This window comes from Bos grunniens, chromosome 18 (genome assembly GCF_055505025.1).
Source record: "Bos grunniens cultivar Pamir isolate PY7600 chromosome 18, Bosgru_T2T1.0, whole genome shotgun sequence".
NCBI classification, from domain to species: Eukaryota; Metazoa; Chordata; class Mammalia; order Artiodactyla; family Bovidae; genus Bos; species Bos grunniens.
The window spans coordinates 6,138,525-6,151,424 of record NC_141182.1 but is presented as its reverse complement, the minus strand read 5'-3'; the positions used below and the strand labels follow the sequence as shown (position 1 = coordinate 6,151,424).

General features: G+C 47.1%; 1 protein-coding gene across 5 annotated transcripts in view; it reads right to left on the bottom strand.

The window, feature by feature from the left end:
- The window catches only part of WWOX (WW domain containing oxidoreductase), a 907,382-nt gene that overhangs the window by 160,141 nt on the left and 734,341 nt on the right, over positions 1–12,900 (bottom strand). For 2 of the 5 annotated variants that reach the window (XR_015145280.1, XM_086350010.1), the window contains one exon: positions 1–12,900. This exon is cut by the window's left edge; it is cut by the window's right edge and continues 21,148 nt beyond it. The exons of the other annotated variants lie outside the window; for them this stretch is intronic. The gene's annotated coding sequence lies outside the window, so the exon portion shown is untranslated. 5 annotated transcript variants of the gene reach the window in all.

Below are 12,900 nucleotides of genomic sequence, written 5' to 3'. Positions count from 1 at the left end.
CCACTCCAGTGTTTTTGTCTGGAGAATCCCAGGGATGGCGGAGCCTGGTGGGCTGGTGTTTATGGGGTCACACAGAGTTAGACACGACTGAAGTGACTTAGCAGCAGCAGCAGCAGCAGCAGCAGCTGGTGGCTCAGTGGTAAAGAATCTGCCTGCCAATGCAGGAGACGCAGGTTCAATCCCTAGTCTAGGAAGAGGCCATGGAGCCACTAAGCCCGACTGTCACAACTACTGAGCCTGTGCTCCAGAGCCCGGGAGCGGCAACTTTTGAGCCCATGTGCTGCGGCTACTGAAGCCTGTGTGCCCTAGAGTCCATTCTCTGCAACAAGAGAGGCCGCTGAGACGAGAAGCCCATGAATCTCAACGAAGAGAAGCCTCTGGTTGCCGCAACTAGAGAAAAGGCCCGTGTAGCAACGGAAATCCATCACAGGCAAAAATAAATAAATAAATAAAATTATCTTTTTAAAACAGTGCTTTGCTGAGAACTTCCGAAGAGTTCAGGGTGGCATGAGCCACCCATCTCTTTGCACGGCCCTTCGATAAAGCTTTCTCTGCCCCGGTCTGCGACGTTTTGGTTTGTTTTGCCTCACTGTGCCCAAGGAGAGCAGCCACACGGTGAGCGGGGCAGAACCAAACACTGTCCCCCCGGGAGACTGACACCTGCCTCCACTCCAAACCCACACGTGGGTCTTTCAGAGATGGCAAATCCAGGGGGGGAAGCTCCTCCAAGCCCTAAAAGAGCCCCCGAAGAAGAGAGGACAAAAGCTCTGTGTAACTTGCAAGTGGCCCTGCACACGTTAAAGAAATGCTGGTGTTAATGCACTGTCCTGCTAGGCGCTTCGGAGACTGGGATCTGCCCTTATAGCCAGCTGCCACCGTACCAGATAACAGATGTCCAGACCACAAAGGATGCTGGTCCAAGGTTTAAGGACCATGCTGTACCTGGATGGGTGATGTCATCTTTGGAGGAGACACACCTACAGCAGACAGGTATGGAGACAGCTCTCCTCTGTGAGCCGCTCGGTCGGGTTGCCCACGACCACACTCAACTCCCTGGTCAGCTCTTCTGTGGCAGAGTTTGTGCAGGGACCTTAAGCCATCCCATTAGATGGGACTGCCCGCAGACATCACAGGGCAGCCTGGTGGATGCTTTGGGGAAGAAGCCGTGTGAAAAGTCTTTGAGATGCTGGGGAGTCTTGGGGGTAATTCAGAAACATGCAAACATTCCACTTGCCAGCTGGCTTTTAGGAAGGTCCACAGATGAACTGGAGGAGAGAAGCCTTAATGAAGAAGTACTGAGGTAATTATGAAAAAAATAAAATAAAAAGGGGGGGGAATCATAAAAGTTTTCCTAAGTAATATGAGATCATTACAGTGCTCTGGCAGACATGCATTTTTAAACAATGGCTATCATAACGGAAAATTAGACTTCATCACTTATTCATAAAGTTCTGGTTAACACTAAACTCCATTTGTAATAGTTTACTTTTATAAATAGCATCTTTGGGAGCAGATGCTACTTTTCGGTCATACAATGTCACAGACAACTGTCCAGTTGTGTTATGGGGTAAATTAGAGCTTATCCTGGTTTATAACAGTTGCTATCCACGATCAGGATTATGGAGAAATTATAATAAATACAGGGTGATGGCCCTAGAACACCAACAAAATGATTGTGTGCATTTTTACTTCTTTTTTAAAATTTAAAACATGGTTGAAATTTAAAGACAACAAACAATATTTGAATGAATCTACAATCTTTATGCTAAAGGGAGAGTCAAAAGACTAGTAAATCCGCAGTGGAATTAATAATTGAGAATCCCGGAAGCTCTAAAAGGAAATATTAAATATGCAAAATCTTGTTGAAAAGCATAATTAAGTCTATCAATGCCTAAAGTTGAAAGGACAAGCAATCTCATGAAAGTTAGAAATGCCAGTTCCATATAAAAGTCTATCGCCCTAACTTTGTGGAAAACAATCAACAACAGAAAGAAAAGAGTTGTTTAAGAGGCTTCATTTTGCGCTAAATGTAGAGAGCACCCTGTCCCACTTGCTCAAGATTCTAAAATAGTACAGCTTCAGATGCTTCGCACTTAAGCACCTCTAAAGAGTTCAGAGCTGTCTTAACAATGGTGCTGCTGGACATTTGGGGTGTACGAGGAAATTAAGAGGCATGTAGACCGGATCCTTTGTTCTCAGGGGCTAATCCGCATCTTTTTTTCCATCCTGCAGCTGAGAATGTAAGAAGTGTCTAGCTCTTGCAGGGAAACTCGAAGATGCGGAACTGAGCTGGTCCAGCTGTGACGGGGTGGGGCTAAGCTCTGGTTGTAGGCATCTACACTCCCAGCCTAGGGCCTCTTGATTTGGGCTTGCTTCTTCATCCATCTATTATTGTCTTTTATCTTATTGCTGTCCCAAGATCCCTTGGCTGGGCTGTTTGTCCAAACATACCATTTAAAATTCGTTTCCAGGACAACAGAGTCTTTGGCAGGTCATCCTCAAATGCGAGTTTTACTGTACTTATTTTCTGAGGACACGGTGAACACTCTGTATTCCAGCGTTTGAGGACACCAGCATAAGGACGAGGTCTGTTTCTCTCCCTAACGCTAAAGGCTATGTGTTCACACGGGACATTCCTTCAAGGGGTTCAGGAAACCGTGTAGCGATCTCCCTTCTGCGTCTGGTTTCTTACACTTGGCATCATGTTTTTGAGGTCCACCTGTATGTGTTGTCCGTTTTGAATACATACCTTTCGGCCTGTGCCAGATGGTCATTGTTTTTTGTTTTTTTCAAACTTAGCAGGAGGCTCTGCTCTAAGAACCCAGTGTTCTGGCTGTCAGTCGAGCTGGAAGCAAACCGAGCACTTTGGGGTGAGCATCCCACTCTCAGTTCCCCCATTCTTTTGGCCCCTGTAACTCCAGGGCACCCCTGAAAAAACTATGAGAGGAAATCATGAATGTGCCTCCTCTCTCCCAGAGTTTATACCAAGATGAGTTGAGGAGTGGATAAGGGCTCTATAAAGCATTCTGAATCCAGCAGAGAAATGCAATGCATAAATGCAAAGAGCGAACAGTAATTCTTGCATTACACTGCTCGGGAGATTTCGAGAAGATGGACGGCTGTGTTCCCATCCAATTGCTTTCAAGCTTTCCATTAGGTCAAGTGCGTGCCATATATCTAATGAAAAGCCCCTGGGTCACAGTCACATTCCTTCGCCTTAAACCGAGTGTGTGGTCGAACCTGACTGTGGTGGCTGTGATCATTGTGGTCACTGTATGCGTTATTGTTACAACGGCACTGAGCGCTTGCTATATCCTGGGCCCGGTACTAAACTGTCTACACTATCTTCCCGGATCCTCCAGAAACCCCACGCCATAGGAATTATTATCAGGTGCCTTTTCCAGATGAGGAAATTGACACGCAGAGAAGGAAGATATTTTGCAGGAAGGTCACAAAGCTAGAGGGTGCAGAGAGCAGGGCCTCCACCTCCAGAATGCTCCCTCTGCTTGTGTTCTCCAGCAGACCCCTGGATGCTTCTGAGAACGCCCCTGACAAGTGCCGCCCTGGTTCTGGGCTTGGGGTGGGGGAGGGGGGAGCCGCTGCCTCTGTTCGGCCTCCCCGCCCGCCTTGGGCTCCAGCCCCTCACATCAGTGCTTATTATTTGGCGTAAATCAGCCCCCCAATTACATGAATGCCACAGCCACGAACACTTGTAATTAAAACTGGGACTGACATCCTGAAAGTATGTTTCCCTTCGCCATCCCTCTTTGTCCTGCAAGGATATTATTGGAAAGAGAATGAACAATCGTCGGGAACATATGCTTTCGGAATATAATGGGACTCGGCTCCTAGGAGGAGAGGCTGTAAAAGGGCGCTGGGACGAAATTTAAAGTAGACAGCTTTATTTACTAGCTACTGGGGCACGTCCAAGGAATTACGGAGAAGCCGATAGGCTGGATACGGACCAGGGCGCTGTGGGGCAGACTGTCAGGAGGTTCTCTCCCCACTTCGTCGGTCCTTCATACAGGCGCAACCTTCCCCTGAGTTGCCTGAGTGCCCCAGGCACTGGGCACGTGAGCCCACCAGGGGCTGATGCCCCGCGAGCCCACCAGGGGCTGATGCCAGCCTAAAGCTCCATCCCCCGTCTCTCCTCTCCAGCTTCATTTTTCAGCAAAAGCAGAGAGCTTGGGGCTCCCCGGTTTTTGCGCTCAGAGTTCCCTCTGCCTGCAGGGTACCTGCCACCCCAGCTCTCTTTGTCTTTGCCTGTCTCGCTCCTATTGCTATGTCAAAGCTGGCCCCTAACCATCGCTGCCGCTTATCAAGCACTTACCACGTGTCTCTGCAGGGAGAGTTTCAGGTGCACAGATGGGTCTGCTCTAGGAGAACCTCTGTGATGTGGGTCTGGGTTGTCCCCCGCTGATTCTGACTCCAGGAAGCCTCCTGGTGGCCCTCTTGCTGACATTCGTTTCCGATTCCATTCCCGCCACTTTATTATCATGAACAGACACAGACTAGAGCAGGGCCCTTAACCTGAGCACATGCGGGTACAATTCTAGACCTCGAGGGTGTCTTGGGTCAGTCAGACTATCACACCTTCGTTTTCACCAAGTCTTAACGGAAACTTTCATTTCCTTCATTTAAGCAGCAAACTGCTATAAAATCTGAAGCATCTGTGAGTTCATTGTGACAGAAATCTTGCTGTTTTCGAATGACCTGGGAGGTATAGTGGCTATCTCAAAATATTCTTTTCTATCATTACTGTGCTAATCAATAGTTCATGGACACTATTCAATAGCCATGCTATTTAATGGGCTAGTTAGAACATTTATTATCAGAGCTTACATTCTAATACGTGGATGATCACATTTCAATGCAATTGGTTCCCTTTGTGATCCTGTGCGATTGTTGTATGCATTTAAAAATACCATTCTGAAAGGGGGTCTGCATGTTCCAGTAGATGCTCAAAAGGATTGTGGCACAAGGCAGGCAAAGACCCCTGAAGGAAGGGTGAGCTCCAGCGCAGGGAGCAGTCTCCCTCAGCGTCCACCCTGTATCCATTGCCTTGGTGCCATGTGGCTGGCGCTTGAGTACTCCAAAGATGTTGGTCAAAGGGAAGCAATGTGCCTAAAAAACTGTTTTGCTCTACACAGATCTGGAGGATAGTTTTTTATTGTCTTTACAGATGTATCATTCACTCACTCATTTTTTCATTCATTCATTCACCAAATATAGGCATAATTGAGATAATGCAGGTTTGGTTCTAGACCACTGCAGTCAAGTAAATGTCACAACTGTGCAAATCACACCATGTTTTTTTGGTTTCCCAGTACACATAAAAAATTATGTTTACACTATAGTGAAAGTCACTCAGTCATGTCTGACTCTTTGCAACTCCATGGACTATATAGTCCATGGAATCCTCTAAACCAGAATAACGGAGTAGGTAGCCTTTCCCTTCTCCAGGGGATCTTCCCAACCGAGGGAGGGAACACAGGTCTCCCGCATTGCAGGTGGATTCTTTACCAGCTGAGCCACCAGGGAAGCCCAAGAATACTGGAGTGGGTAGCCTATCCCTTTTTCAGTGGATCTTCCTGACCCAGGTATAGAATTGGGGTCTCCTGCATTGCAGGCAATTTCTTTACCAACTGAGCAATGGTAGTCTATTAAGTACGCAACAGCACTATATCTAAAAAGACAATGTACCTACATTAATTAAAAAATACTTCATTGCTAAAAAATGCTAACCATCATCTGACAATGCATGGTTGCCACAAACCCTCAATTTGTAAAAATAAATTCAATATCTGCCAAGCGCAAGAAAACCACGCACAATAAAATGAGGTCTGCCTGTATATAATAAAAGCTTTCTACATGCTAAGCACTGGACTAGCATTAGAGATGTAACTTTGAGCGGGACCAAAAACAAACAAGCAAACAAAAAAACCACACTCTGCCTTCCCTGAGAACAGATTTCTGAAGCTTCTGTATCCCTTCGGTCTTCTATCCATCCTGAACAACTTGGGGTGACCTATTTAGTTACCCACCATTCAATGTCAAGAATCCCCTTAGCTCCCTGTCAAGCTAAGCTCATTAACATAGTCTTTCACTTAAAAAGCATGTATAAGCAGCAGGCAGCCTGCTTTTTATACTTTTGTGGCAGAAGGAAACACTTTGGAGCTCAAAGTGGCCACCTATTTTCAGAGATTCCAAAATGGCGGGCACAAAGAAGAATCCACGGGACGCGTGGGAAGATGCAATGCCCTTCCCTTACACCTGCATGAAGCTTCACATGATTCACAGCGCTTTCTCCTCTTTAGTGTCTTGATCTTATTAACCTCATTTGTATGGAATGTCCCTCTGCTCATCTCCCCTTTTCCTACCCAGCAAACTGGAACGATGATTTACTAATGAAAAGGATGATCATCATAGCTAACGTTGGTAGATGACTTTCTACCGTGCCTGGCCTGTCTTTTAAAGCTGTACTTGTATTACTGATGCATTTAATCTTCCTTACTACCTGGTGGTGGGTAACATTTGTTGTTCAGTCCCTAAGTTGAATTCAGCTCTTTTGCAACTCCAAGGACTTCAGCCTGCCAGGATCCTTTTGTCCATGGGATTTCCCAAACAAGAATACTGGAGTGGGCCGCTATTTCCTTCTCCAGGGGATCTTCCTGACCCAGGGATCAAACTGCATCTCCTGTATTGGCAGCCGGGTTCTTTAACCACAGAGGCCCCCAGGGTAGCCTGGTGGGTAACATTATCATCCCCACTTTACAGATGAAAAGACCGAAGCACAAAGAGATTAAGTTCTTGCTCTGGGTGGTGCAGAAAGAAGGGACAGGCGTTCATCAGCTGTCTTGTGAATACCAGCTGTGAATACACAGTGCAGATGAGACAAGAAAGGCAGGCCTTTTGCCATGTCTCAGACGAGAAATCTCAGTGGCTAGTTCCTCTCCTCTGTGGGGTCAGTAGAGAACTGGGAAGCTAACCGACATTGACTGTATGCCTGGTGTAGCCAGAATTATCCACTGGAAAAGACCCTGATGCTGGGAAAGACTGAGGCAGGAGGAGAAGGGGACGACAGAGGGTGAGATGGTTGGATGGCATCACCGACTCAATGGACATGGGTTTGAGCAAACTCTGGGAGATGGTGAAGGACAGGGAGGCCTAGCGTGCTGCAGTCCATGGGGTCGCAAAGAGTTGGACATGACTGAGTGACTGAACACCACCACCCTTATTAGATATATGAGTAAGTACAGAATCACCCTATGAATTAAGTGTACACACCCTTGTTAGATATATGAGAACACTGTGGATCAGAGAGGTTGCCTGACTTGCCTGAAACCATCACCTAGTTAGTAGCGGGCCTCGGTTTTACATCTATGGCAGAAATTAAACTCAAGCCTTCCACCTTTTGTCTTTCCACTTGACTGCTAACTGAGAGCTGGAGTCTGCCCCTCGGGGTATCTGCAGAACAGTTGCACTTTCCAGAGCACAGTCCCTTGCTTATCCCACATACATGGGGCTGCTCCCTAACTCACAGAAATGCAGAATATCAGCTTGCCTTCTTTTCTGCTTCCCCCCAGCCCCAAAGGGACTATTTTGAGTCTTGTGTCATTCCAACTTTTGATTTGGATATTTCCATTCCCCTTATTTGCATAATGAATCATACCGCCCTTGGGTCTACGGGGAACAAAAAAATAAAAATTCAAAGCACTGTATTTAGCACATAACTGGTTGCTGAAAATAGGAACGACCCCAGTTTATAGCTCTCCAGAATCAATCACTTTCTGGTTGATTTCATGTGGAGGCGGCAGCCCGCATTGACTGGGTGAGCGTCATATATTTGAAACAATCTCTTTGGCTTTGAAGTGGTGGCGGCTTATAGACATGACCTCGATTCTGACAATTATCTATTTAATTGGATCAATACGGACAGCCCACTCCCCCGAACCACTGATTCAATTAATCAGACCATTGTCAAATCCCTTCTCCTCGTGGGTCTGTGTAGACACAGACCAAGTGGCAATTTCTCCCAAGATAGGCATGGAAGTCAATAATCTGCTTTTGGATCAAGTATCTGATCACTCACAAATTATACAAATCACATTGATTACTGACAAATCATAATGTTTACGGAGCACTATTCAGCTTTGGTGCCAGAGCATGACTAGGTATTTAATTAACAACCGTCAGATGCAATTTATGCCATTACAACGACCAGAAAATGGTTGATTGTTGGTTTTACATAGTGGAGCAAACATTCTGAGGTTAGCCTTGGGGAGGACAAAGCAGGTGAGAGCTCAATGATGGACACTGAAATCAAAGTTCTTTATCATGTTTAATCTAGAAGATTCTCTGCCTCTTACGAGGAATTGACACCTTTTTGCCCGAATGGCAGGTAAATACATGACTGAGTTTTGTTTCCCCTTTCGCTTTGACTACCAGGAAACTCAGGCTTCTCCAGTGGCTCATCTGGTAAAGAACTCGCCTGTCAATGCGGAAGACACCAGAGATGCAGGTTCGATCCCTGGGTTGGGAAGATTCTCCTGAAAAAGTAAACAGCAACCCTCTCCAGTATTCTTGCCTGGAAAATTCCATGCACAGATGAGCCTGACGGGCTACACAGTCCATAGGGTCACAAAGAGTTTGATGCAACTGAGCGTGCACGCATAGGACAGAACCAGAAAACTCGGAGCCAGCTCTTTAGTCCAAAGGCAATGTTTCTGCATACCACAGCCTATATATGCATTTTAGTACATTTTACCTGGTTTTTATTTTTACAAATATTTTATGACATCTTTTCTATCTCTAGACTACTTTTTAGCAAATGATGACCCACAGGCCAGATCCAGATCACCAGTCTATTTATGATAGTCTAAAAAAGGTCCGCTAGTCAGTGCTATGGTTTTTCCAGTGGTCATGTATGGATGTGACAGTTGCTGAAGAATTGATGCTTTTGAACTGTGGTGTTGGAGAAGACTCTTGAGAATGCCTTGGACTGCAAGGAGATCGAACCAGTCCATTCTAAAGGAGATCAGCCCTGGGATTTCTTTGGAAGGAATGATGCTAGAGCTGAAACTCCAGTACTTTGGCCACCTTATGCGAAGAGTTGACTCATTGGAAAAGACTCTGATGCTGGGAGGGATTGGGGGCAGGAAGAGAAGGGGATGACAGAGGATGAGATGGCTGGATGGCATCACTGACTCGATGGACGTGAGTCTGAGTAAACTCCGGGAATTGGTGATGGACAGGGAGGTCCGGCCTGCTGCAATTCATGGGGTCACAAAGAGTTGGGCACGACTGAGTGACTGAAATGAACTGCAAAATATTTTGCTAAGCAAATATGAGGAAAGTGAAAGTTGCTCAGTGGTGTCCGACTCTTTGTGACCCCACGGCCTATAGCCCCCAGGCTCCTCTGTCCATGGGCATTCTCCAGGCAAGAATACTGGAGTGGGTTGCCATGCTGTCCTCTAGGGGATCTTCCCCACCCAGGAATCAAACCTGGGTCTCCTGCACTGTACATGGATTCTTTACTGTCTGAGTAAGTAAACAAAAATCAAAAGAAGAACATAACCCCACCACCCACGAAATTCAAATTTTAGTGTCTATGAATAAAGTTTTATTGGAATACAATCTGACCTACTGATTTACACATGGCTCTTCTTTTGTACTACCAGGACAGAGCTGAGCAGTTTCAACAATGACCACATGGCCTGCCAGGCCTGAAGCATATATTTACTATCTGGCTCTTCACAGAAACAGTTTGCTGACCCCTGCCCTAAGCCACCTCCAAGTTTTGTGGACCAGGCATGGCGTGGATGGATAGCTAATTAGACAACCTAGAGGCAAATTGGAGAAGGCAATGGCACCCCAACTCCAGTACTCTTGCCTGGAAAATCCCATGGACGGAGGAGCCTGGTGGGCTGCAGTCCATGGGGTCGCAACGAGTTGGACACGACTGTGCAACTTCACTTTCACTTTTCACTTTCATGCATTGGAGAAGGAAATGGCAACCCACTCCAGTGTTCTTGACTGGAGAACCCCAGGGACTGGGGTGCCTGGTGGGCTACCGTCTATGGGGTCGCTCAGAGTCGGACACGACTGAAGCGACTTAGCAGCAGCAAAGGCAAATTACCAACCCAGCCTGTGGTTAATGTCAGTGTCTACATTATTCTTCCTAATACGCTTTGGAAGTAAGGGGATCCAAAATTCAGGTTTCTGACGACAAGCGCCCCTTGAGAAGAAATACACAAGCCACTGGGTCCATTTTCAGAGTACTGGGGTGACTGCTCTGGCCCCTCTAAACCCCAAAGGGCAGGTGACAGACCCACTGCCCCAGAAGGCCATGGGTTGAACGAGGACTCCTTCAAATGGTGGCGACTGGGGATGAGCATGGATGGAGACATGGGATCAGAAAAGCAGGAACGTCAAACACGAGGAAAGGGAACTGACTGATCAGCATTGTCCTCGAGAGGGGCCACGGTGACCACACAAAGCTTGGGAGAGCGAGAGCCAGTTTTGGAAAAGATAAAATAACGAGAGGATGAGAAGAGATACCAAGACAGAAATTGGGCATGCCACTGAAAGTCGGGTCACATGACCTGAAGCTCCTTTTGAAAAGCAGGAGGTAAGGCCATCATCTAAGAATGACTGGATGGGTCAAGGTGGGCCTGGAGTCTGGGGAAGAAAGCATGATCAGAAACAGGAAGTTCCTGCTCATGGGGAAGAGAGTGGGCATGAGGCGGGAAGAGGATGCAGGGAGAAAGAACCTCCTAAACGTGACCGCACCTCTGCCCCTCCCCGGGGGCAGACACGGGGGAGTTGAAGAGCAGCTTCAACCGCAATGGGAAGACAGCATCCCTGATATTTCATTACACCACAGTGGGGTAGGTGGTGTTACAGGAACCTTCAGTCCCTGCTGGTAGAGCCTTTCTTTCTCCAACGTTCAGGGCCTTCTGATGTGATGGTCAGCTTCGTCAGAAGATTTAAAAGACAGCTGGGAAATGGAGGAAATACAGAGAAGCATCTCATGGAGCCTTGTGTTTCCAGCTCTTGCTGTAGATGAAAATACCAAACCCAACCAGCAGGCTGTGAGCTGAGCTGAGCCTCTTCCTGGAGGCATCTTCCCTGTCCATCTGCTGTGGGTTTACTCCAGGGAAAGTCACTGCTCACTGGACAGAAAACAAAGAAACTGATGCTTACTGAGGACCTACCGTGCAGGTGACACTCAGGGAAATTCTTGAATCCACAAGGCTGCTTAAAAGGAAAATAACCATCCCTATTTTACAAGCAAGGGAGAAGGAACTTCAAGAAAAATCAAATTACTTGCTGAAGATCACACAGCTGGAAAAATGCAAAAACTGGAATTTTGAAGTGAACGTTTGTCTGGCTCCAAAGTCTTGCTTTTCCTCCTTAGCTATGAGGCCCATGATCCATTCCCTGTTCTCCCTCCAAGGCCCCAAGTCTGTACCCAGAACACAGCAGAAACCCAGGGAAGGCACTGCATACCATAACCATCCAGCCACAAAACACAGAGCGTCCAATGACCTCTTATCCATCAGATTTAGGGGACTGGCGCCACTTAGTCATCTGTTTTCTGCCTTTCTGTCTTTGATCACTTGAAGGTGCCTTGACTGGAGGATACATCTTTCTCCTCTTCCTCACGAAGCCTTACAACCTCCCCCTGGGTGCAACCACGGTTACTCCCTAAATAAACACTTGTCGGAACAGTTGGCACAAAATAAGGACTTGTAAAAGAGAACTGGATAAATGTATTTTGAACAAGGGCTTCCCAGGTGGCGCTAGTGGTAAAGAACCTGTCTGTCATTGCGGGAGACATAAGAGACACAGGTTCCATCCCTGGGAGGGGAGGATCCCCTGGAGGAGGGCAAGGTGACCTACTCCAGTATTCTTGCCCAGATAATCCCATGGACAGAGGAGCCTGGCAGGTTACAGTCTATAGGGTTGCACAGAGTCAGATACAACTGAAGTGACTTAGCATGAACACATGCACGCATGGATGTAGAGCAAAAGTAAGCACTAGAAAGGAATAAAAATATAACGTGGGACCTTGGAATCAGACAAACCCTGATTAGAACCCACTTGCTGGCTGTGCACACGTTAAGAAAGTGATTTAATTTCTGTACCTCAGTTCTCCCACCTCTGGGATTAGAATAGTAACACCTCCTCTGAAGGAATGCTGCAAAGCAGAAGTCTCGGGAATTTAGGAGTTGCTCAGTAAGCAACGGCCAGGAATTGGGATGCTTTTGCCAAGTCAAGGATGCTCCAGGTGAAAACATCTGGGCAGCTACAAAACCTTGGAAGGATTCGCAGCAACTTCTGGATTCCCTGAGTGCTGTGCATGAGCAACATTTATTTTTTTTTTCCCTCAAAGCATGGAAAATTGAGGGATGATCCAGGAAAACACAGACATCTTGAGAAGACTGAAAGGCTCCAAAGCGTTTTTCCGTTCGGGGACAACAGAAGACAGGAAAACATTCATAGCATGTCAGTGCCCGAGGGCTGGTGGAACGCTCCCCAGGAAAGCATCTTCGGGGATAAATCATGACGCCGGCACAGCGTTTGCGGCCCAGTGTGTCATAACAACCCCTCCTGTGACCGCCTATCAAGGTTGACAAAATCCAGGGCCTCCCTGAAATAGGACTGAGTCTTCCCAGGAAGAGACCCCCATCTCTGCCAGCTCCAAGACCCAACTTGAGTTGAAGTGAGGAAATGCAGGCGATCGCTCAGCTCCCTGGGGGCTCTTGGAAATTGACAGGCGGTAAATTACTGCCCAGGGAGCAGATCGCATGCCAGCTGACAGAGGAGGAGAGGGGAACATCCTTACAGGTCGTCCAGCAGCCTCTTCTCCCTGTGGAGGAGGTGTGTGGCTCACGC